The following is a 27,574-nucleotide window of genomic DNA, read 5'->3' as shown; positions in this document are numbered from 1 at the left end:
GTATGTAGAGGTAGTATCCTGAAATCAGATGGAATGAAAAAAAAGGGAAATTCACATATCTGAAGGGTTTGAAGTTTTAATTAATAGTTTGTAGCTATGGAGACTGAAGTGGAAGAGTAGGGGTTTTTATGTTTGATCTCAGAGGCTGCAGGAAAGAAAAATGCTTTCCAGATTCAACAAAACAGAAAAGTTCAATGACAACAGCAAAAAAAAGAGAAAGCAAATTGGCTACTGTAGACGATTTCCTTCCCTATCTATCTGGGTTAATACAAACCTAAGCAAAATTTTAGAGGTGTGCTATCACCTGTGTGCATAAGAAAAAAAAAAGAAAACAAACCTATAGAAGAATAATACTGAAACCATAACTCTTCCCAACATTATGCTTCAATGTTACTGAGTAACAGACCAAAACTCTCCTTTCCGTCACTCAGTGTAAATCTAAGAGCACATAACATGATGGGTTTTTTACAGATGCAAGATAATTTACAGTCAAATTAGTCTTTTTCCTAAAACACTGCAGAGTAGTTTGCTCAAGGGGCAACAAGGAGCAGTTGCCATCAGAAACTAAAAGATGCTTTTTCTGCCCCTCAAGCCAACCCAAAGTCTCTGTTCCCTTCATGTCATTCATTCCTGTCTCCTCACTTTAAAGATGCCTTTAAAGATGTTTTTACAAGACTCTCAGGATGCTGAAGAAGGCTCTAACTCATTGCCCCGCCTATAAAAGAGCAGATGAGTGATTAATTTTCTGGTTTATTCTTTCCTTACGGTATTAATTTATTGGTTGGACATAGTTTGTATACATGGGTTTTTCGTCATGGCAAAAGCAATCATTTTAATTAAACGGGATGAAAGATGGGATAGCAAACAACCCTGTTAGAAACACTGCAGCTTGGATTTCCAAGGTGGCTGTAAGAGGATGTTGTTTTGTCTCCCCACCTCTGGGGCAAGAGAGAGCAACCTGAGAACAGCAGCAGCCTCATGCGAGGTGTTAGCAGTTGTTTTGGCAGTGTTGATACCTGAGGGCGAATTTACCTGGTAAACTAAGGATTCTGCATGGTCTCTAATCATTGCTTCAGTCAATGAAAATGCAAGATGGTACAAGGAAAGTGTTGGTGAGAGAAAAAGCTTAAACAACTACTTTAATGAAGGTGGGAAAAGACAGATCACGGGAATTTGAAGGAAGAACTTGGCCAAAGCACCAGTAATGAAGGAGGCAATAAACATCACATTTTAGATATAACCTCTACTGTAGGACTACGAAGATGATGGTGGAGTTGCAGTCCAGGACCAGACTTGGCCGTGCTATGCCCTTGACTCCTATTGCTTACAGCCATAAATGCTGCTGTTTAGTATGCTCCTGGAAGACAGTCCTCTTCTTTCATGTGTAACATTTCTCAGTCTCTTCAGACTGGTGATGCCTTTTCAATAAGAAAACATCTGAAATCCCCCTTATCTCTCTTTTACTTTTCAATCACAAGTGTGTCAGTCACAAGCCCACACTACTCAGCCATCATGGCTGCTGCCGCACTTCAGCTGACAAGCTGTGAAAGTTTTGGCTGCCCAAAATCATTGTGAACATTTTTACTCTCTTTTGTTAGAATTATGAGATGATTGCATCTCATTGACACGTACCAGTGTACCTTCACACATACACATCAGTGAGTTTTAGTGACATCAAGTATCTCATCCAACTAGTTAGGAAATACTACCTTGTTAATGAGACGCAACATTACTGCCAGCTGCTCTTTCCAATATCACTTAAACTTGCGTATAAATCATTTCCTTATACTTTAGCATCCTTTTTATATTCCAGTTACATAAAAGTAGAACACTACATGGGGAAAAACAGTGTGGATCATCCACTCCTGTACTTCGTGATGTACCAAGGACTGATTCAATGGAAATCACATTCAGTGTTACAAGGCTTAAAGTAAACAAGGAAGAAGGTTGAGATAAGAATGACTTCTTCTTTCTCTTGGGCTGTGAGCCTTTTAGTAAATCCCAGAGTACTGTTGAAGACCTCTGGGACTCACAGTGTTGTGAGGAATTTGTCAAGAACAACTGAGTCTCATGTGCAGTTACGTAATCTCCAGCATCTGTGCAATCTTTTAATGACTAAATCTAGAAATTATATGATCCTGCTCCCAGCTTAGGTAAAATACTACAATTTATGCTTATTGAGATTCTGAAGGCCTCAAATGAAGGCTGCACTGGCAGCTACAGTACCTGTAGGCAAGCATTGTTCATTACATTTACTTACAACTTCTGAAACAAATGTAACATTGCCATCCTGCACACACAATAAAAGGACACTAGCTCCAAACACATAATCCAGCCATTATTTTGATTGCAGTATATTTTCCAAATAATTTTGAAAATATATTTTTTATTACCATACATGATTTGTCAAAAGCTCTTCCAGCAGGTGTAAGAAAAAGAGCAGAGAAATTGGAGCTTGCTTAACCAAGTTTATAAACCTGCTGTTTCAGTCTCAAAGATGAATTACGCTGCAGGAGCACATTCACTAAACGTTCATGCTCTCCTTCCTGCCCTCCTACTTATGTTCAAAGAGTAGAATAGAAAAACATAAATCAAAGTCTCAGAACATATTTCTCTTCCAATTCTGAAGCTGCCATATCTCTATACTAGAATCATAACCCCCCGCAATAAAAATAAAAAGCATGGCCCAGCAATCACTACTTCAAAATAATTACAGGCAACACAGTAATTTACACTTATCTAAAGCCTTTCACCCCAAGGATCCCAAAGCAATTTATACACAATATAGATATGGCTGATATGAAAATAATAATGCCAAAGAGCAACTTGGGAATTGAGGGATTCTCTAAGCCCTCCAGATCTTTGCAGTCCAAAACTTTGCGTATGCCTGTTACCCTGTTAGCAGTTTGAACCAAATCTATCGCAACCTTCTGTCCCAAATTTAGGAGTAGTCCAGGCATTGACAGGCGTGTTCTGATCCTTTCTTTAATTTCAGTCAATGATTTTGAGAAATTAAGAATGGAAAGGACTTGATACATCAGACGTAACCATCTTCAGGAGATGCTCATCTGAAGCACTACCAGGATTAACACATCCTTCTGGATAGAAAAACATTCTCAATTTCTATGCTTACTTCCCTTTTCCTTTATTAAATTTGTTTCTGATCCATTCATGCTCTGGGTGATTACTGGCCTACAGACAGAGACTTGCTGCTTCTGTGCTGGCTCTGAAATATCACCATTTACCTGCCAGCTGCTCAGCAAATTAAAGCAGACAATCTATGGGTGCTTGCTGGAGCCCCAACACTGTCAATAGCACCAGGTCACTGCGGTAAAAATTTGTCTTTAAATATAGCTGTGAAATAGGTGCTGGTTCCCTAACCCTCAAACCACACCCCTGGGACACCGGGTGAAAGGAAGCTTGGGGAACTGAACGGATATGTATTACTAAAAATTAACTGGTAATCCATTTCCATTTTCAAGGCAATTATCACATGGAAAAGGGCTAATTCCTCTCTCTATATTATAAAACATGGATTTTGTATTGGCTTTCCTCCTTCAGTCTTCAAAGTGCGGATGCACAAACTTTGAAAGAGTTAGATATTCACTTTGTAGGATCCCCAAAAGGCAAATCTGGGGAAAACAAAATCTCCTTTGCGATGTGAGTTACAGATGCCAGCAACAGCAAAGCTCCTTGGCAGGCTTCAGATCCAGCGAGATCACTGCAAACTGCAGCATTTTAAGGGACAGCTATATATTATTACCACATTTGAAAATTGGGAAATTGAATCAAAACACCTTAATGCCACAGGACACTTCAGTCTCAAGGGTAGGAAACTTACTTTTTTTCCCTTGCTCAGCCCTCTGTAACATATTTCTCTACCAAAACATGTACATAGGCCTGTCAGGAAAATGCAGGATTTTTAATGGATTGAATGAGAACAGCACATGCAACCAGAGTGCAGCATCTGATCTGCACGGCTGATGCATCTGCAGTCAATCCAATCAGCAAAAGGCATGGGCCTCACTGCTCTTCATCAGGAGTGTTTGCTGGCTTAGGAAGGAGGAAAACTTAACTATGGTTTTGAGGAGGGGTGTGTTTGGTTTGGTTTGGGTTTTTTTAATAAAATAGCATCAGGGGAAATCTTACCATTTTTGCTACCCGCATGACACCACATTTCTGTTTCACTCCTGGGTGGCAGCTGCAGCACCTCTCAGCAGGGAGACAGGAGTTTGCTTTGAAAATAGAGAGAGAAGTGATTGGGTGGGAATTTTTTTGCCCTTCCTCATGATCCCTGGGCTGGCAGCTGATCCACTAATGACACTCAAAATAAGTGAATTATTCAAGCAGTTTTCATAATGGGGTGCTGGAGATGGTTGACTGCATTGCCTCACACTGGATTTCTTTTTCTTATTCCTTTTTCAGGGGGCAAAAAGGCAACAAAATTAATGTCTTTCTTTAATTAGAGAGTCCTTAGAAATTGCAAGTATTCAGTGTTGTCTGTTAACAGACAAATGCCACAGAAAAAAAGGTGAATAAAGAACAGACCTCATAATGAGACTGGTTTTGCTAAACTCTGAAATAAAACAGCAAATATATGGGGTTTATTTATTTTTCAATCTTCATAGTGCTTCAATTTTTGGTTCACATCTTCAAGAGGTGAAAACCAATTTCATTTAGTAGGAAAGCTGCCCAAAGAAGCTATGCCAATTTATACCACCTGGGAATCTCACCCTGTGCTAATCTGTTTCATTTATCCCCATTTCTTGACATATAACTACCAAGGGACTAGCCTGGATCTGGAAATGTATTACCTGAGTGTCAGTAGTAATGCTGTCTCTTTCTCTCCCATTCTCTCCAGAGCATCTAAACCAGAAGAAACTTCAAAACTGGATTTGTGAAAGTGAGTGGAGGCAAGGGCAAAAAAAAAATGGACTAGAGGAGTAAAATTCTGTACTAAATTCTGGATAAAACAGGCTCTCGTTGCCTTTACTGCAGACAGGAGTTAATTCCATTGTTCAGTTTTATCTTCTGTGTTCATATATTTATGAAAATGATTTATAACGTGGAGCTTGTAACTGCAAGGGAGTGTATTAGATGACCCTAGTGGTCCCATGAATCTTCATCTATGGCTTCACTGCTCTCGGGGAGTGCAGCTGGTGTAAGAAGTCGGTCTGGAAATAGCAAGGATTTTGATTATCAGCGCAATAGGTCTTGCACTGACTTTGGAGTTCAGTAAAGAATCATTGCAGAGACCTGATAACAGGGAGTACATATTTGCTGATTCCTACATTTCTAATCATAGTACACTGGACTGGAAAGACATTCTGGGGTATTTGGTCCAGTCCCTTGCTATTGCAGGTGACCAAATAATAAAATCCATTTTATAAACTGATGGATTGCTTTGTTCTGTCATAAGACATTTCATGTCCCGTAGTTTTATTTCTAGTTACAGAAACTTTCAGTCAGTGCCAGGCACACTCTTGATGGAAGCGTCTTTTGCAGTCTCAGGATATTAAAGCATTAGGAAGGAAAGAAAGAGGAAGAAGAGAGGCCCAAAGAGGATCCTTAAGCTGAGACACAACCTTACTGTATTAGGTTCCCTTAAGGGAAAAGGAGCTGAACTCTTCAAAATTCAGAAGCACCATTTTCTCCTTGCCCCATTTCAGAAGAGCAAATCTATGCAAGTTCTTACTTCAGCTACACAGGGGGAAAAATGAATCCTTCATATATATCCAACACAGATCTGAGCCTTTCACATACGGGTATAATTGCAGTCTGCTTTACCTCAGTGGCTGTGTGTGTTTACTGCCCAGCCCTGGGTGGTGCCTAGGGAGTGGCATAGGTGCAGACTCACCTGGAGAACACTCTGTGCCCCACAGCAGGCTGTGCTCAGGCTGGGAGGTTGTGCATGCTGTCCTGTGCATTGGGATCTTCCAGAAACAGAGTTTTTGTGCGTCCCGTGGTGAATCATAGCAGCCCGTGAAACACACAGAGCTCCATGGCTCTGGGAAAGACTAACAAAAATATCCAATGACACGCAATCAATAAAGAATTGGGATTTAGGAATACAATTATTTTGTGTACATGGCTGTATGGGAAATAGGCCTTCTCAAACAAAATTCAAGCTGTCTTACCATTAAAATACAAATTTGGCTGTAAGAGTAGCTGTGCTGATGGAATAAAATTCCATATCTCATTTGATTTGCTTCCAGAAGATGCTCTAACTGAAAAGAGCACTATGACACTACACAACAAAGTTCATCCTAAATGGATTAAAATTATAGAACTGATAGATCTTAAAGCATAAATTTAAATTTAAGTATCTGTCTTAGTTCAGTGCTGCTATACATTGCATTTAGAAGCAGATATAAGTGATCATTAATAAAATTCATAGTAACATTAAAAACTAGTGAGGTAGTCAATAATACTGGGAACTGCTGGATTATGTAAATCAATCAGCAGACTAATATAGATTTTAAAACTGCAAAATGTCAAGTATTAAAGTTTCTTAAAAGATGGAAAATAGAATATCTGGACATGCTGGCGATGAAAGGGACTTGTCATAGAAAATCCCCAATGAAATACAACATCCACAACTAAGAGGGCACACCAAATATTTGGCTGCATGAGAAGCAGAACCCAAAATGCCCAAGAGGGATTTTTTTCACATTTTTTAAGGGAGCTATTGAAAATGCTGGAGAAGGGGAGGGGAAGAAGAGGAGACTGAAGGTAAAACAGGGCAGGACAGGACACACAAGCTGTGTGATGGACACGGAGATATTGTCAGCATTGAATAACTCTGAGGTCACCTGGCATCACGTAAGTTTAAAGTCAGGATGTAACTGTGAGAGGTTTCACTCCCATCACAGCTACTGTTGGAAAGAGACTTCTTCACCTCTAGCCTGTAAGAACACTAATGCCTTACAGCTTCTGCACTACCCAGTAGATAGCTTGCTAGTTCATTGTAAAGCACTTCTCTGAAGTAATACTCTTTCATTCCCTGTTAACTTTGTATTCAGCTTTATACAATTAGTTAGGGAAGTGTTCAAAGACCTAGAGTTTAAACCACTTAATTAATAAGGAATGAACTTTTAATGGCTATTCCTCTCAGACGATTTAATTTAATGAGAGAATTTGCAAGAAAAAGAAGCAAGAAAAATCGATTTAGTGTATAACAAATTGCAAACAGAAAACAGAAATGTCTGAGATGAGCATATGTATCTATTTACTGTTCAGCTGTATAAATGTATCCCTATTAGAGCTCAGGGTGTTGCACATTTTTGGTAATGGTGACACAACTCATTAGTTCCAAGGAACTTCCCCACCCAGTCAAACAAACTGGTATTTCCATCACACTCCAGGCTGCCCCCGTTTCCATCCCACCTCCTAAAAGCAAAATCCAGAAACACAAGAATAGAGGACCCTCATCATTTGCTCCAGATCCAAGAAAAGTCTGAAAAAGAGAGCAATGACCTCCCGAGGTCCTGGACGCCCTCCCAAGCGCAGGTGCCAGCGAGTGGCATTTAGCTCAGCATCGCACTGGTCCAGGAGGCAGAAGGCACCCGTCGTGGTATCACAGGAGGAAGACAACCCTATTCAGAAAGAGATAGGACACATGTGGCACCATATTGTCCCTGACTAGAAAAACTAGTGAGTCTTCATCCTAACACCCAGCTGAGCAATGTGATTTCATGCAGGACACACTTATTTGAACTAAATCTTTCTATTACAGAAAAAAACCATGCAGCAGCAGCAGCCTATCAGTTTTATTTTGTAAGAGCTGTCACACCGACATCTCTCTAAAAGCAAAATTTCTTTTTATGTCAATGGAAGGTCTGAATGCCAAATGATGGGAACATGGCCTTCTAAGTTACTGAAACATTTTTAGTTGTTTTGTTCCCTGAGGTATCTGCCACAAACAAGAAGAGCCAAGACTGAAGACAGGATAACTTAGTAAAGAACACTGAAACACTTCTAATAATATGAGTAAGAACTAAGAAAATATCAAAGCTGCTGTTACACTAAGCTTTGTAAAGACCATAAAAGAAACTGCCCTGCTATTGAGACATTTAAAATCTAAGCTCTGCTTTTAAAACAAAATTACTCTGGTATGTACAAAACATCAGGCTTTGGGTTAGGGAGAGATGTTGCTTCGTTGTTTTATTTTAAGAACTTGGAATTTGATAAGGTCTAAGTATAAGCATTCAAAAAAATATTCCATTTGAAAAAAAGGCTTTGTTCATCAGTACTGGCAAGACTGATTTGTGTTAAGATGAAATGAGACTCCAACCTATATAACATTTCAAAATAAATCCTAGCACATAACACTGCTATAAGTTTGCCAGCCATCTGCATGATTCATCCCCATATGATGGTTTAGCCACCTATCTGTTTTTGCCAAGGCATTTGGAATATAGGCTTGCTGATACAAAGCATAACTTTTTTCCCTCAGCTATTGCTAATTAGGCTTACTACTGTAATTTGAATCAATCCAGTAAGTCTAATTGAACAAGGAACTGGATCTACATAGAACTGGGCATCTCTTCTGCAGTTCATACAGAAAAGGTATTTACAGTGAATATTCCTAGTCTGCATTAGAAATTGCTTTTTTAAAAAGTAAGATATAACCTTTGGTCAAAAAGAAGAGGGGAAATAATAGGGAAAGTTTTTCAGCTTTCAGAGGGCAAATATGAATGCAAAGCCCAAGAAACTCTAAGGAGTAAGGAATAAATACCATATTTACCAAAAAACACCAAGATTGACTGGATAAGTGAGTGGACTGGAGTAAACAACAAAATGTTTCCTCAGCAAATACCTGAGCCCACCCCAATAAATTTTAGCCTGGCCAGCAGCAGCCTCTCTGCCAAAGAGACGTGATGCCTCTGCATTATCCATTCCAGACAGAACAGGATTTAACCCTAAACATGTTTTTAAAAATCATTTGAACTCCAGAATTTATGTAATCACTTATGACTAACTCCTCATTATAACAGAAGTTATAGTATATGCAATTATCTCTTTAGTTTGGGTTTTAAATTAATGTGAGTCATTCTCGTTCCATTTAAAACCTCATTTTCCACATGTACAACACTTTCAACCAGCTTTGGAAGAGAAATATCAAAGGGGCTAATTCCCCCCTGTTTTAATTTAACTGAATAAAGTCGACTTACATAAAGGACAGATTTGAATCATTACAGTGTGTCTGAGCTCTCACAAGGAAGATAGAAAGTCATGGCAAATCTATGGGTACATAAAAAATTCAGTGTGTTTTACTGGGTTTTAATGAGGCATTTTTGTTTTAACTGAGGGGAGGGCAGGGAAAGAGGAAAGTATTTCTGCAACGCCACACTAAACATACCATGGAACAAGATTTGTCCTCTTCTCTGACCCCTATTATGCTCCTGAAATTGCTCGCAAAACGAAGCATAATTGACGTGATTGTCAAATCCCCTTTCTCCAAGCACCATAATAACTTCCTGCACCTAAATAGTGAGGGACTTTTCTCAGCTCCCTCCAAGAAGCAGCAGCTTTCTTGGCACTGCCATTCTTTCTCAACAAAATTATCTAATCTGTATGCTAAATTATTCCCACATCTAGAGCTGCACCACTGCTGTGCTGTCACTCTGGTGCTGCCCCAGCACGGTCGGTTTTTCCTTTGGGACACTTTGCAAGGCACTACACAGGGATGTGTGGGCTGGTGTGTCTGAAGCTTGATCACGCCTTCTGGACTTGACCCACCAGCTGCATTTTGCAGCGTCCCTTTACTGTGTGGTTTCCAGCCTCAAGAGGCTGCTGCTCTGGCTGCAGACAGAACACCGTGACGGGCTCCCATCAGCTGCCCAAGTCTCTGATGCTCTCCTAACTGGCACCACAGATGTACACCTTAGAACACAGATCAATTTATTTTTCAAATATTTCAATTTATCCTTGCCTGAGGACATCTTGTGCCTACAGATACCTTTATGATTGCAAGACTGATTTCTCTTTTACCAAAGTCTAGGCCTGTCTGACCATACAGAAGACACAAAAGCTTAGCAAGCAATTGCCTTAAAGATGCCTCATAAGCCCTGATTTTAACTGGCAAATGGTATAGGCAGGTAACTAAATAAAGTTTGTTATGATGAACGTGAGAAAAACAACTCGCTCTCCTATTTATGTCAAATTTACTTATGTAGTTTACTAAATTCACTACATGTTCTAGACCAGCTTCCACAGTATGAATTCCCCTGAATAATAAGAAATTTATAATAGGGTGTATTTTGCTGTATTGGTTTGGCTCCATCTTTCCATGGGAATGATCTGAATGCATTAAGAAGACTATTAAAATGCATCTCTCCTTTGCATGAAAAATAGAAATTCTCTGACAAATTACTTGAATTGGAATGTATTCAATTCCATCCCAGGAGATAACATTTTGTTTAGAGAAAAAACAGATGCATAAATGTTTGTGAGCTCTATGCACACAAGTACTTAAAACTGTGCATAGTGTATAATTTAGAAGGCACATCCCTAAAAAAGGCAGTGCTGGAATACGACAACTGAGCAGAGATCCCAGTACAGACCTGGCACCTTTCTGGTCCAGAAAGGAAGGGAACCCCTAGCAAACCCCTGTCGAAGGAAAGCAGTTGGTTTGGGGGGAATCTGGGAAGGCAGCCTGGCAGCCAGCCAGAGGCCAGTGTGGATGCAGGTGGTTGGTGGCAAGAGCAGCTGCAGTCACTGAATATAAACCTGTGCTAAAGTAACAGGAGGTAGTAACAGACAGTCCTAAACTGGTGCATTTCTAAGTAAAAATATTCCAGGTTTTGGATAAAAAGTTTTAATTTTCAATGTTTTCTATTTTCATTCCAGATTTATAACAATAAAAAAACCCCAAACAAAACACCGTGGTTTTGAGAGAAAGCAGACATTTCTCAAAAAAAAAAAAAAAAAAGTTTAATTAGCAAACTAATTTCCCAGTAGAAGACAATACTGACAGAAAAAGTTGGCCCACCCCACCTTGCTTCATGAATAATGACAATGGATTTTAAAAATCCTACAGTGCCTACAGGGTGAAGCAAATTTCCCTTTGCCCCATGCACAGCACACTCAGTTTGGTACCCAGAATTTGAACACCAGCTCTCCAGAAACTCCACTAGGTTTGGGCAGTGTGATGTACAGCACTGCTGTTACATTTGAAAATACATGGATCAGATGAGCACGTTGAATGAATGGTGCTAGCACATTACAAAGATGACAGAAGTAAAATTTACAGGAGAAGTAAACATCTACGAATGCTATATTTAGATCTGGCCACGATTTGGAGTATCTCAGCACACCTTTTCTGTGAAATTATTTCTGTCAGCATTCTTAAAATATTACTGCTAACCCGTAAGAAATATTCCTCATTAATTTTGATAGGTATATATATTTGAATCTTACCAAGAGATGAGCTACCACTGACTGATGTGTTAAACTTTTCATGCCAATGTTAATTTGCTTGCAGTGGGGGAAGTAAGCTCTCCACATGGCTTAAATCTCATTGTACCTCGAAAGACTGCATATTGTCGAAGGTTTCTTTCCTAAGAAACATTCACAAATGTAATATTTAAAAAGGTAGCTAAGTAATCTCTGACATTTACACACACAGAGTCATATGCAATATGTGTTTATGGCTCTGCATGTAATTAACAGCACTGCAATTAAGTTCTGGCATAATACTACATTTCAAAAGACCAACAAAAGGATGGAGATAAAATGAGCTGGCAGAAAAAAGTCCTTTATCATTGCATTTTCCCTTAGGTGGCTGCATCCTTAGAGGAGGACTCACAAGCGCTGGGGCTGAGCTGAGCCTGTGAAACATTCAGAAATGAGAATTTATCACAGTCCCACTGGGGACATTCTGACTCAAATTTCAGTACCAGTTCTGAAAGTAAAAAGTAAGGCATGAGTCACTTACCCTGTTATCAACTAACGTACCCAGACGAGATGACAAAAAGATGGTGATTTGCAACGTGATCAGCTGCTTAATACAACAGGTTTATTTCTGGTGGAGAATCCAGCTACAAGCACTGTTGTTGTTGGAAACATCTGTAATTAGAAGGATTTCCAAACATCTCAGGAGGCTGGATTACCTCCTCTTAGATAGATGCTGTTAGATCTATCTCTGCAGTACTTACCTCCCAGTTACAAGGATGGCATGTGCTTCTGATGGTGGTTTTTTTCCCCCAAGTGCCCATGAGGGCTTAGTGCCCTTGCACCTATTCCAAGCGGGCTAAAGGATTGCTGTTGCAGCTGGTCATAAAGTTTCCAACAAAACAGCTATCCATAAAAAAATGCCAGTCTGTAGAAACTAATTCCTGCCTTGCAACATGTCAGTTTGGATTTACTGACAAATCCATGACAAAAAAAATTTTTTTTTGCTTTCCAGTGGGATTTCTGGTGAAAAGCAGACAGCACATTTTACTCCAGAGACCCTGTGGGTGAGCGTGCTCATACAGTGCCAGTCCCCTAGCCCATTTCGGACCCCAGATCTTCTCACATCTCTGGATAGCTTTTAAAGCACCCCCCAGATTACCTTGGGAAATGAACACAGGTTTTATGAGGTCATTTGTCTTTAATGCACTTTCTAAATATTTAAATATGGTCTATTGTTTATGACATTTCCTGATGAATTCTGTGTAGTTAACCAGGGAAAAGGATGCAAGCAGTTCTGATGTCACCACTGCAAGGCAACAGTTGAGCAAGGATTTTCATGAACATGGTTCTGACTTAGGACCATGCAAAGAACACTTTGACTGATAGATTTGTTATTGCTTTGGAGCTGATCCTAGGAACAGTCCCGATCCTTTACTCACTCACTTAATGTAAACTGCAAAGGGCATGAACCACATATCAGGCTAAATAATGCTAGCTGGGTTTTTTTAATCTTAATTGTACAACATCTCTTCTCAAAATGACCAAATGGATGTAACACTCATAACACATAAATATAGAAAAGGCCCCATAACATTAGCAATCACACTAATCTGCTGCGTAGAACTATTAGAAATAAAAGTAAATGTGACCCTACAAAATGCTCTTCACTTTGAAGACACAAAATACATGGAAGCTACTTTGTTTCTCTACTGTTACTACTTCTCAAGTTGGCAACAGTCTCCTAAATTGAATCCTATTTTATTCATAAGCATTACACAGCACTTTCAGTAAAGCAATTGGTAACTACAAGTCATTCTGCTTTTTAAAGCTGAGTAAGCAAACCATTCCATTTTATTAACTAGTACAGGTTTTGTTAGTATCGTCTGTGATACAGGTGTTTCAATTCATTGCTTACCAGGATGGCACGTGCTGATTAGCTAAATTATACTTCAGGAAAAGATCTCTCTGAATTGCCAAAGTTTTATCAGAGGTAGATTGTCTGTCTTATCAAACAAATCATTCCAGAACAATGCATATCTTTTGTATTTTATCTGTGCATAATAATCAGAAACCTATTACTGAAAAACTTCTAAGGAGCCAGGAGTGATTCAGAGGTAAAAGGCCACAACGTGTTTTCTGCTTGTGGCAATTTATCACAGAAACTTTAAATGTGTTTGCTATCCAATTAGTCCATTTCTGTCCTTTGGTACTGCATTAAATCAGGTTAATGAATTAAAATTGCTGATGGTTTAATATCACTTTGGCTATTTTGACACTAAGCAGATTTAGTAATGGTTTCTAGCAAGTGTTAGTTCATTCAAACACAGTTTGTGTTTATACATACTTATATATACACGTTTACACACAGAAGGCATAATGACCTGTGAAGTGCGGGTTGAATAAGGCCATGTCCTGTATTACAATTGTACAGTCTCAAATTCAATTTAAATTCCATGCCTGCATCTATACAGCACACCCTTCACAAAATGGTATTCAAAATTTGCATCTTACCATGTGGTAAGCCTGTACAAATGGCAAGCAACAGCCTAGTGGTTCAAAAGCCAGTTCCCTTCTTTTCTGTCTCCACAGTAAAATGGTGACAAGTCTCCCTGTTGATCTTAAAAAAGCAATTATATACATATTTAAAAACAAAAAAAAAACCCCAACCAACAAAACAGAAAAAATACCAATGTCCTCTTAAACAAAGTAGAGCTTGCAGCATCATTATGAGACATGGATTGTGCTGCACACAGGTGTGCTGCTCTGCAGGCCCTTTCCCCAGCGCTAGTCCAGGAGTGGGAGAGGCACAACCACAGCGCAGCTTAACCCTTGCCTGCAGGGAGTTGTGGGCAGCAAGGATTTGCCCAGCTTGCTCGGCACAAATTCAGCAAGCCTTGGAGCTTGTGCTCTGGCTAATTATTTATTTAGCACCCAGGTTGCCCTAGAGCAGGACCCTGGACCCTTGGTTGTGATTCTGACTCAAGCTGCCCAGCAGCTTCGCTGGTGTTGTGTGATGCCTCTGCTCCCCTAACACAGCAATACCACTCTTCCAGCTACACTCAAACTCTCTCAGGATACAGAAGTAATTTATATTATCTCCAGTTACACTTGAGACTATTTCAAGACTATATTTGTGAGTGTAGCATTATTGCCCTACCCCGCACTGTATTCTAAGGCTTCTTCAATAGTATTCTAAGTATCTTTGAAATAAACATTACAGTGTCAGGCAGGAAGGTAAATCAGAGGTTCTGGACATAGCCTTTCTCATTTTACCCCTTATCAGACAATGAACCTAGCCATGCTGGCCATAAATTTGGCCAGAAAGAAAAAGGCCTTCGAAATATTTTTGACAATACTTGTTAAAGATACCACATATAGCTGCTCCAGTCACATGTCTCAGTCACCCAGAGGGTATAAACACTCTAAAAGAGGCATAAAATATGCTAGCCCATAGCCAGTGCAAAACCAAAACATATTTCAGAGGCAATAGCTCTAAATTTAAGAACAATACTTTTAATTTGTTTTTCAGTATTTTAACTTTAAAAACCAAGACTAAGTGAAGGCAACTTAAAAAGTCCTTTTGGAGATCAGCATTTGAGAAAGTTTTGGGAGCTGCAGGGATTTTTAAAAACCTGACTAATTCCCATACCGCACTTCTACGTGTTTTTGAGCTTGAAGTTCCAGCAGTGGTGAACTTATTGTGCAGATTATGAACAAAAAAGACTGGTTTGCATGGACTAAAAATATAAACTCAGAAGTGAAATCCTCCTTTTTCCCATTTTGTTTTATCCAATCCATATGCATAGTGTTTGAATTCTTCCACAAAGCATAAATGAGCTTAACTTGAACAGAACTTTTATTGTTGAAAAGTTGACATTGACTGTCATTACTGTTCCTACTCATCTAGATAGTTTCTTATCATATTTTCCCGCAATATCTTTGTAGAGTCGTAGGATTTACTACATTTAGACTGGTGCATAACATATTGGTCTGATAGTTATCTGAATTCTTCCTGTGCCCATTAAACTCCTAAAACCAAATGAAGCTATGTTACTTTCTGTGGGTTACAATGATGAAGAAATGTATTTTGAACAGCAACTATCAACCTATCAAAAACTTCAAAGAAACAGAGAGTTTTAAAAAAGTACTTCACTATCTCCAGTTTCCACAATGTCTGACTATGACTAAAATATTAAAATGTGAGAAGACCAATTATTGAACCATATTCTTTATTCACTGACACTTTTTGTCAATCAAGCCAAGCTTCAGTTTCTTGGGCTTCCTACAGTATATTTTATTATGGTAGTTGTTTTTGCATTTTTCCTTCAAGTGTGCCTGTTTTTTTAAAACTCCTAGATCACAGAGGCAGACTGCTTCGTAAGGCTCTGTAATGTAATAACACCATTTTATAGAAACTCTGCAAGAAGTTTTCTCCATGAACTTCTACTTCAGGGATGTAGGGAATTTTCCTCAGACAGACCTTTTTCTCTTTCTCTTCCTAAAACAAGTCCATTCATGCTTTTTCTCACAGCTAGCTAAGAAAACAGTATTAACTCCCTATTCTCATTGCAGGAGTCCTTTCCCACTGGTCAGTGGTATTTAGTGCCATGTCCCTCCACACCAGCAACACAGGCTCAGCAGTGTTGAGGTCACTCCTGAGCATCTGCTGGAGGTGAGCAAGGGCATTACAGCTGTATTATTAATTATATATTATTACCCACGAGGTGTATGGCAGAACTGGAGTTGCTCTGGCTCCTCTGTGGTGGGTAGCAGTGGTGGGGCAGCCTGAGTGGCTGCAAGGACAAGGACATGTGATCATCCCAAATTAGGACCAGGGTGGAGCAATTTCCCCTTGCAGCCACATGTAACAGATCTGGGGCTGATGGGTAATGAGGGTGCTTATTTTGCTAATTTTCTCATGCCACTTCCTGACTCAGACACTAGCTAGTGCCTGGGAGCAGAACCAGTGATGAAGGAAACGGGATGGATATTTTCGTGAATACCAGGTCCTTACATTGTTCTCCTCTCCAACCAGTCAGAAACTTCTTCAGAACTTCTTTCAGGGTTCTGCAGTATTGACATGATATCTTTGTTAAACCCTCTCTTCAATACTGACCCAGCATTGCCAGTTCCATCAGGTGTGCCACAACTCTTGATCTGAGGGTATTTTGCTTATTTTGGGGTGGAAAGCTACTGTCTCAAAGCCACTACCTTGTTCCATATAGCCACTAACATTTCATGTGCCTACCACACAGCTACAGCATAAGAGAAATATGCAAGCTTAAGATAAAATCAGCTGCCCTGCAAGAGAGGGGATTAAATTAGCTCTGAACTTTATAGCCATGCTCTAGCGTCCAGCCTAGCCCTTCTGAAGCTACTTCAGATGCCTTCATGTGACAGTGCTGACTGCACCTGCCTTTAAAGTGTGGTCTGCACCACTTACCTCTGTTTTCAATGAAACTAAAATCAAACCTTCCTGCAAAATGTCACTGACTCAGCATCATGTTGGTGCTAGGTAAACTATGGTGGGTGCTAGCTACCAACTTACTATTCTGGAGGAAAAAGAGAGCAACAAAAGAACAGCTACTGGGCTTCACAAAACTTCAAACTACTGGACAATACATATTTTGTGGGCATGTTTGAGACTGTATTTATTAATGAAGCTGTTCAGGGGAAGGATAACTTTCCCCATCACACACAAAATGTAAGGAAAAAACAAAAACATTTATACATTTATTATTTCAGAGCACCTTTTGATTTCCCTGGTGACTCCCTGGTACATTCGTCCCTTACAAACATTCATTGTGGCTGCTGCAATTTTCAGTTGAAGCAGTTGATGTCAAAAGACCTACAATCACAAGTAATGAGGAAGCCACACAGGGAGCACAGCACAGCAGCCCTCTCCAAAAGCAAGTCCCCAGAGGGATGTTGCAGCTCCACTCAGGCAAGCTGCCACATCCCATTTTTCACTTGTAGCAAGGCAAAGACCATTCCAGGATAGTGCAGCTGTGCCCTTCTCGGACTGTTCATACCAGAGTCAGCCTCTCAAAGTGCTCCAGTAGGAAGCATAGATTGGAGTCATGAGCAGGCACAAAGCTCTGGGGAATGGGACTCCCCTCTCCTTTTGGGCTGCATGTCAGAAATTACTCCCCTACAATAACATCAGATTTTGAGCACACTCAAAAATAAGTCCACTGTTAACTCAGAGGGAATTATTAGGATCCTCTTACTATTGTCTATAATTCATTTATAGCACTTGAAATGCCAAAGAGAGGCACTTCAGCATATGATAAAACTGAAGCAGATGTAGCTCTTGATTGTACAACTGCTTATCCAGCAAATGCAAAGCAAGAAGTTCAGCAGCCAGCTGCCAGCAGTTTGGCTTGTCTGTCTGAATAGCTGCTGGTAGCTTCTCAGCTCTGTCTCTCATTCACACATAGGAAAATAAAACAGAAAATATATTAGATGATTTACCCAGAGATTAGGAGTCATAGCCCTGCTACTCGCCCATGCACCTGCAACCCCTGAGAACAGAAATTTCTAGAACTTTAAGATGGTTTTTGTTTCCTAAGCCCAGAAGAGTTTTAAATTCAAATTTGCCAAAGTTCGCTGATGCACAGGGCGTTTGGAATAACTCAAGACACATGAATCTACTGATGAAAAATTAATAATGAATTAACTATAATGAAGACGAAGTACTGCACTGGTATACAAATATTCCCTTTATACACATGTTGTGTTTTCATGGAAAACCAAAAGGCATAAGGACATGTCCATTTGGAAGTTCCTTGGAGGAAGCAGGAAGCTCAATCCCTGTATAACAGCACTTTTCTTTGCAATATTTGCCATTTGCACAGTTCAGCCTTCCAACTTCTCCCGTGATCCTATGTAAATTCGAGCAGTAATCCAAAAAACCTACCTGCCTTGTATTCTTGATTTGTTCTACCAATGCCCTTTAACACCATGTAAAATACTCTGGCAAAACGCTCCTGCATGTGTTGCACTGTGATTCTGAGGCACTACAAAACATTATTAGGAAGGCAGGTAGGTAACAGCCTTGGGGATGGAGGTAGAGGAGCCAGGGTGAAAGGAACAGAGGCAGTGGATGGATGTATACATACATGTATGTATGTGTACATACCCTGAACCATCGCTGAACACTGCTTTCTGAAGATGTGAGCAAGACCCGTGAGACCAATAACCACCAGTGACCAGTGACTACACCATCTGACGAGTGCTGGCAGCAAGTGATAGCTGCATACATAGATTGTTTCTTCACTTTACAGCCTCAGGAGAAAGCCTTCTTGAGTCTGTGTCTGCATAAAGACCACTGTGTTTAACAGCCAGAATGGACCTATATTCCTTAAATGTATTTAATAAAATGTTGGCATCCTGAGGCAGTAAATTTCACAAAGTGATTATGTGCTATCTGAAAAGCAACATTTTCATCTTGATTAAAAATAAGCTGTTTGTCAGCACTGTGTAGAGAGGAAGATGACTCTTGCCTTGACAAGAAGCTGCAGTTGCCAGCTCAGGTGTGCAAGGGAGCAGTCACCAGTGGAAATCAGAAGAACAGATGCTGCCAAAAGAAGATAATAAAGAGAATCAGCATCTTCCTCCATACACGAGGGTAAAGGGGCAGCAGGTACAGGCAAACACTGAGAAAAGTGATTAACAAATGGAAACTTTGTCAGAAGAATTAGCATAGACTGTTCCTGTCACTTCTCCAGCAATATCCACACCATGAAAATGTCATTTACCTTTCTGCATAGGGAACCTGCAGCGGAAACTTGTTTGTATTTAGGTAAATTCAAACCCAGCTCACCAAGCCAGAGAACACACAGACAAAACCCACAAGGGCTCATATCATCTCAGTTAGCTGAACGCATGGGCTTGGATGAAAGGCTGAAGTGATGGCCCTCAAAGATATTTAAGCATCTAACTCCCACCCTATCCCAGTTTCTGGCCTGGTCTTAAGTCACTGTTAAATGCTTGATGCATCATATGAACAGGTTGTCTGTTTGCAGAAACCATTGCAACAATTTCACTTGCTACATGCTATAATTTATGAACTATTCATAATTCCCTGAATATGTTGTTTGTAATCTGTTCACTGGGATCTCAGAGAGAAACTACTTCAGAAAATTATTTTTCTTCCTTTTTTATGTGTTGTTTTTTTTTTCTTTAAAGTTGCTTACCAACATATAATTCAACAAGGAATTGTGAGCTACTGCCATGCAGTCCCTGTCTTCCAGGCTGAGTGATCACCCAATACTGCAATGCATTTCAGGGGCATATTCACTTACTCTCCTGTACAGGTCCTTTTATCTGTCTTTTCACTGAAGTGTCTGAACACTTTCCTGTAACACATTAAGCAATATGAATATTATACATCACTTCTACGGTTCTCTTTCTCATGTTCATGTAGGCAATGAGAGAAATATATTAATGTTAATGATCACTTTATACTTCCTTAATGCTTATCCTGCTTCCAGCTTTTCAGAGCAGGGACTCTTTCTTACTGATTAGACCATTTGGGCTTAAAGCTCATTCTGGTTTTAAAATGTATTACAGTGACACTCCTTGTATTTTAAGGGAGCCATAGTAACAGATTTAGTAATCTCTCTGAAGCAGCATAAATTTGGAGTGACCAGGGTCTATGAGGCACTCATGGACTTTCCAAGCTGGTGGGCACCCAAATGACCCTGCAGGGCAGGGTGGCAGAGCATGACAGCCTTCCTGCCCCAGCACCATGCCAGGGATGCTCTCCAGAGCCTGTCTGTGCCTGTCAGGCACCATTCTGTTGTGCTCACCATGTGAGGCTGCTTGTACCACCAGCATCCCTTTCTGATAATGTATTACCCATGCTAACAGAGCCAACAGCAGCACGGGAGATTTGGTGACCATAGGTCTCACCAAGGTTTCAGTGTGTTCTATCCTGGCTGTTCCCCTCCAGCCGCTTTCCAGTGCTTAAAAGCAGTTGGTTTCTTCTCATTTGATTTCTGAAAGTTATCTCTGATTCCTCCAGTCAGTGCACTGATATTTCATCATTCACTGTGGTTTATATTCAGTGTTGCCATATATGAAACAGCCCAGTAACTTTTTCATACAAAAGGTATTATGGACGGACAGTTCAGGCAATTACGGTACATTTCTGTACAACTTGCTCTAATAGAAAAAGTCTTAAGGCAACTTTTCAAACCTAGTGACTTAGAAAACATCCCCCTCTTTCTCTTGGTGCAAGAGGCAGCCCTAGTGCCTACAACTACCCTTGGCACAGGACCAGTCCCTGCTGCAGGCAGGGGTGGCCCAGGGCCAGGGCTTGCCCCACCACCCAGCTGGGGACCAGGACCACATGATGCACACTGAAATGCTCCTGCCCTGAAATCCTGGTGTGTGAGAGCGTGGCCAGCCCACGGGCACTCCTTTACAGATATCAGCGGAGTGCTTGCCCAATCTCTCACCAGCCCAATCTCTCTCCCTATCTACTTAGCCTCCATTCAGCTTTTCTCCTCCAGCTGTCCCAGAGCCTATAGACAACCATTCTTCTAAACTGCTGTTTCCTCTTTGGAAATAATTTTTGAAAAGTCATATCACGATGTAAAAAAAAAATCCCCTATTAGTACTTATCTTTCCGCTAACATGATTTCCAGTTGTTTGTAGGCTTTGTTTAATATCAACTTTTCAATTTAAATGTTCTTATTCTAAGATAAGAAAAACAATTCACTGACTTGCATTTCTTTTATCTGTCCTAATTAGTTTTCTAATTAATTCATAACTCCAAAAGCCTTCATTTACTTCATGTTTCAATTTAACTTCTGAGCTGCTATAATCAGATTAGCAATCAAACCCACATTGAAAATATTTCTTCTCACAGGAAGCTGGGAAAACTCATACAAAACTGCCTCTGCAAATCTAATAAGCTTATGGTTTTGGCTTTGTTCTCCCCAGTCTAATTTTTAAGTTTGCAGGCATCCCACTCAATCTGATGTGAACTTACCCATACAAGGATGATTCTTTCTCTCAGCAACAGCTCTGTTATTATTAGTTATTTCCATTACAGTGTTTGGAAAGGAATCAGAGATGTAGGAAACCAGGTTACACCAAGCTACATGATGCCTCCTGGGCACAGCTACGGAGGGACACCCAGACATCTTGTTTACCAAACTATTGCTCTCACTACAGTGCCAAACCATACTGCTCCTCAGCAGTGCCAGGTGACATTTCACTGGCATTTTGGAAAGCAGTCCATTAAAAAGTACAGACAGCTGCAAATCCAAAAGGATGTGATCAAGCAGAAGCAGATAGCAGGGAGTTGTATCCTTTTCCAAAACAATTCCACGGCATCACTCTTATTCAGGAAAGCATCCCCCTTTGGAAAAGCACTTCAACACAAGCTCATCTTTAAATATACACTTGGTTCCGCTGAAGTCTCTGAAAGATAAGCATCCTCAAGAGCATCTTGAATAAAGACAGACTTAGCATATGATTACACTCCTTAGCTGATCTGGGATCTGGAAAATGTAATCCAAAAAGTAGAAATCATTGTCACGACAGATTCACAGAGCATCACAACACTGTCTGTGCCTATCACACAACAACACTGAGATTTCTTGTTCAACTAATACTCTCATTTTTGCCAGTTTTGCCCTGGAAATGAAGAAATTATACAACATTTCCTACAACATACCTTCTAATCTTTCTGCTATCAAACCTGGAGATATTCAGAACCTTCTCCCCCATGGTAATATTTATAACAGATTTCTAAAAATCTTTTTTTTGTGCTCTCCTTCAAGCATTACCTGACAGCACAAAGGACTAATTCAAAGCAACCTGAACAAGCCAACAGTTCACACCACATTCACAGTATCTATACCTTAGAAGACTTTTTCTAAAAATGACAGAGCATGCTATTTTCTTTCATACGTGTATGAAGAGACAGGGAAATTTTAAGAAATTACATAAATAAAGAACTTCTTCATTTACAAAAACAACCACGAAGAAGTAATTGAGAGAATCACACTATAATAACTTCGGTGCAGTCATTGCAAATATAAATTTTTTAATTCTTTGGACACACACCAAAACCACAAATATTTTAAAATTTAACTAAACATTTACCTCTCTGCCCCCAGAAAGCCCTGTAGTGTCTGGCCAGGGTTAATAAATGAAATAAAAACATGGACACCTATAGAAAGAGAGGAATAATACTTATAATGACATGTTCTACTGTGTTACGCTAAGGACAAGTTTAGCTGGATAAATGCTACTACGTGAGAGTTTTACCAAGGCTCAGAGATTCATGCATACACTTGAAGAAAACCTTGAAGAAGACAACTACAAAAAATAATTTAAAATAAATTATTAGTGTAACATTAAAGTTTCTCTTGCTTTTAAAGTCATTCTGAAGAAATCCAAATGGCATGACATGACAATTCAGTTTAAATTAAGTCACCCACATTAATCAATATTCATTTATTCTAATAGCAAGTAATATAACAGTGTTGTCAACATTTCATCTTTAAAAAAGGATTGGAGACATTAAAAACAGCTCTCATGGTGAGAGAAAATGAAATGTGTGTTCATTCTTGCTACAGAGTACGTATATTGCTTGTATCTCATTATTAGCTTTCAGTGAATTCAGAATATTTGCACGTTTGCACATTAAACATTTGTACTCATGAACTGCAGATTCAGTGCCAAAACTGCTAATTGTGCAACTGCATAAAGATTTTTTTTTCAAAAGCCAGAAAGATTTTTCTTCTTTTAAAAACATTCTGCACATGCCTTCATGTAAAACATTGCAGTATCTGACAGTACCCAGATTCCGATGCCTGTATGGGCTGAGTGGGAAATAATTTTCCATTAATTTTCAAATAACTTCTGGATGCCATGAGTGGCGTGATGTTCAATGTCATGTTTTTTGTGGGTTTCTTCTGACAACTGAAACCCATTCAGAATTTATCTGCTGATAAAAGCAACCTGAGGAACACATCAGAGGAGGGGACACAGATGTACCTGTCTTACTGCAGTGCACAGGCATCGCAGCATGCTCTGAGTCTGTCCCCTCAAAAAAATACAGCTCTAAATAGCAACAAAGGAATGTTAAAAACTATTTATAGCAAAGGAGTGAATATATGTCAGCATCTCATTTCTTCCCCAGCATACGGTAACACCAGGCACGGGTAGGACAGTGAGGTTTTCTGGGTTTGGGCTCCAGAACTACTCTCATGCTGCAGCCTATAATCCAGAAAGATTTGGATTCATTTTCAACAGCCTGAGAAGCCATTCAGAAAAGCCTGGGTGCACCTACATGCTACATATGTAAAGTGTGGGGACTGTATGCTATCATCTACCCATCCATCAGGGTAGACGATGGTCAGGGGAATGAAAGTTTACAAAGACAAAAATCAAACCTGCAAGCAGAGCAGTGTGGGGGCTTTAACCTATTTTCAGTTGCCTCCTGCTGTGCAGTTTGTGTATCACTTGGGTTTGTCACCTCTGAGAAACACTGAAATGCAAGGCAGAGGTGCAGCAGCTACAGACGTACCTTTGCACAAGACAGCTTTGGTCAATTTTTTTCTCCACAAGGGCTATTATAGAGTTCTTAAACCATCACTTTGCTTGAATTTCACTTTACCTGAACTACATAAAGGGAAAATTATGCAGCATTAGAGGACCATTATCTGTAAAAGCTGTAATTTCTGCCTTTCCTCCTCCTTTGCCTGTGTCCCACTCACTACTGCCAGCCCAACAGCGAGACTAACCCTGGGCAGTGGCCTTGCTGGACATGAGCCGATGCAGTGAAAGCAGAGGAGCAGCAGAGTCTTACAGGCCTAGACTGGGCTCACCGGTAACACAGCGCAGTGCTACGCTTTGTAAAGCAATGTTTTATGTATAATCCATTATGGGATGAAGGATGTGGCAGTTTAGAGGATGAGTAACTTTTTAACACCGTGTCAGTATATGCGTTATCGTCCCTTACCAAAACACCTTCTGCCTCCAGTGTGGGTGCAGGGGGTGTTAGCAGAGCTGGTGCGCTAAGGCGTAGCACTCAGCTGCTTTTAGCAGTGCCTTAATGCTTTCCTAAGCATCTTGCTCGAAGGATTTAATACTTCCCATCATCTCCTTTTGCTACACATCCCTCTGTCTGACACGTAAATAATGAAAGTGTACTCTTCTTATTTTGGTGTCTCGTACTGACAATCAGCTGCAGTGAAAACACAGTCAGTCAGTATTTGACAGGAATGAAAGAGAAAGCAAGCAGAATTTGACCTGTGCAGTAAATTTCAAAGGCAATCCCATAAACTCCCCTCAGCAAGGCTGGAGTCCAACAATACCAGCTGTCGGAGATGCTCACCCCTTTGCAGAAGTCACTAGCTCTGGCAGCAGTCCCCATAACCCACTAAATCATATCTTTATCAAAAGAACACAGGAACATATAACAGCTCTTGACAAGCACATGACTGGCCATACATCCCTATGTTTTAGCATTAGGAGTGAGCCTGGAGTGAAAACCAGAAACTTTCAGGCAGAAAGTGCCATGTAACCCTACTACTCCCACCACAACAGTCCCATGAGTGGCTGCCGCACTGCCCACAGCCACACACACCAAAATACCTGTGCCTGGAACAGGAGTGACCTGGGATGCTTGCCTGGGGGCTGACAAACTCAGATTCATGGGGGAAAAACTTCAAGGGTTTGGCAGCCTGGATAAGGTAGAGTGGAAACGTCCATTTACCAAATCCACTGAGAAGCAACTAGCATTTCACTGTTTCAATATTTCTGAAGCTCAGATTAATCTGACTCCAAGACTAGATTTTCTGAGCTATGAAGATGGTTTTAATATTGATACTTTTTGTATTTTCTTACATCAACTACTACTTGCAACTGGATGGAAATCTTCCAGTAATATTGCAAACAATAAATGGTTTGACAAAAGCTGCGATATTTTATCCACAGAGATGCTCCTTATACTGGAGGAAATAAGAACCCTTCACTAAGCACTTGGAAAATATTCATTATTTATACAACCAAAAACCACTCTCAGGTCTCTATTTATGCACTTCTCCATCAAAAGCTTTTACATTACTCTTAGAAGTATCAGAGCCTGCTTTTTTGATGCTGAAATTTCACGTCCTTGCTGAAAATTTATGCTTCCAAAAGACTGTAGTGCCCCTATACTGGAGTTGGTCCCCCACTGCTGCGTCTCTTACTGGGTATTAAACCTATGCTGAGGTCAAAAAGCAGTTGGTCTCACTCTAAAGTATTTTATCCCTTTCCCAGGTCCTTTGCATAGTCAAACATGTAAGAGTAAAGAAGCAAGCCCAGTACTTCATTTTCACACCATGTATTTCTCACAGAATAGTTTCTCACCATGTAGGAAAATTTTTACCCCAGTGAAAATTTATACTGCGGAGTTCCTGAAAGCGGGCACTCAGGCACAGGCACCTAAGCCCTCAGCTGCTTCAGTCAGGCAGAGCATATACCTCTCATAGTAATACTATAGAGCACCAAGAATTTACCTAGCTTTGGGCACTTATCGAGTACTTAGGTAGAAATGTAGTTGCTGTGACCCTTTGTAATCCACTGAATAAGATCATTTCCCCCTCAAAGCATCTCTGTCTCTCCACTGACTATGCAAAGATCACAGTGCAATTATTTTCCTAACCTGGATGCCTCAGGTGAGATAAATCCATACCCCTTTAGTATAGTCTTAGCACTAAAATGCCCTGAATTACTACTGTCTTGCCTTCATGTTCATCCTCTTCCTTTGTATTGCCAGAGATGTGCAGAAGACATCTGGTCCTTCCCATTCAGTCCCCTAAAAATGAAGCTATTTATTGATATCTCTCATCTCTGATATTCCAGGAGCAGAAAGGAGCGTGACACAGGTTTCAAAATCACAATGGATGAAATAAGTAGCTACAAATATTTTTCTTTAGGTATGAAAAATGACAATAGAGAACACCAAAATAAGTCTTTGAGACATTTCCTAACTGGAGGGAGAAATAAATTAAAACATGCAATAAAAGTTTTATAGCAGTTAGTGATTTCACTTTGGAAAACCTGCTAGGAACAAAGTTAATGGCATAATAAATTCTTTTCTTGTGAGAAGTGATTATTTGGGGTTTTAAGGTTTGACAATTTCTTGTAAATCTAATCAGCCAGCTAGCAATTAATAACATTAAATTGCTTCATGTCTTTCTGCACGAGCACCATCATGCTGTGTCCAGGCATACACCTCTGAACGCTCAGATCTCTCTTACAGGCTAGTTCACATCAGCTGTGTGCACACAAAAGAAAGCATTTCTAAAAGTGGTAAATAATTATCAGCACAAGCTCAGAGGGAAGGGATCAGAGGACCCAAAATATCTACCAGCATTGTTGGAAGACCCTTTATTTTACTTTGGATGCTGCCTGGCATATCTTTTGGGGTTTATTTTAACTTTAAGGAAGAAGCAGGTGATTTGAGTCTGACATATCTCAAATCAACATTCAAACCCTCTAACTTGCTGTGTTTTCATCTATCATGCTTTTGAACCCTGAAGGGACCAAAATCTGTTTGAACCAAATTATTTTTCACCGTTGTAGATGACACTACAGTTTTTAGCCATGGACTAAGTTCAGATGAGGAACAAGGCAGTGACAAAGTGTCAAAACCAGGAAGATAGAGATAGCTTGGGTACTTTTGTTAATTTGGATCCAAGATCATATACTGGTCCACAGGGCACAAAAAAAGAGTTTGTGGTTGAAATAAACATTAAAAAGGTATGTGGGACAACCAGAGTTCAAACACAAAATTCAAGAGGTCCATCTCCTTTATAACCCCTGCTTCAGAGTTCCACTTTAAAACTGAACTCACCCAGAGTTTAATGGCGAGAAATGATGTGAAGATCAGTGGTTGGCAGCCTGAAATAAAAATTCATAGCATCATTGCATAGGAAAGGAAGCAGTGCAGTGCTGAGACTTAAAATCTATATTTGACCATTATAATACTTCTTCTAAGTTATTACATATCTCTAAGAAAAATGAATGTGCTATGGTGGCTCTATTTAAACCTCAGTGGAGTTTGAAGTTGCATGGATTTTGTCTTTGTGCAATTTCATCTATTGCTCTTCTTGTCTCCCATCAGCAGACACGTAAGCCAAAATTCTGTTACAAAATCAAGTAGCTT

Source organism: Athene noctua, chromosome 7 (assembly GCF_965140245.1).
Source record: "Athene noctua chromosome 7, bAthNoc1.hap1.1, whole genome shotgun sequence".
Taxonomy (NCBI): Eukaryota; Metazoa; Chordata; class Aves; order Strigiformes; family Strigidae; genus Athene; species Athene noctua.
Note: the sequence above shows the minus strand (reverse complement) of the source record.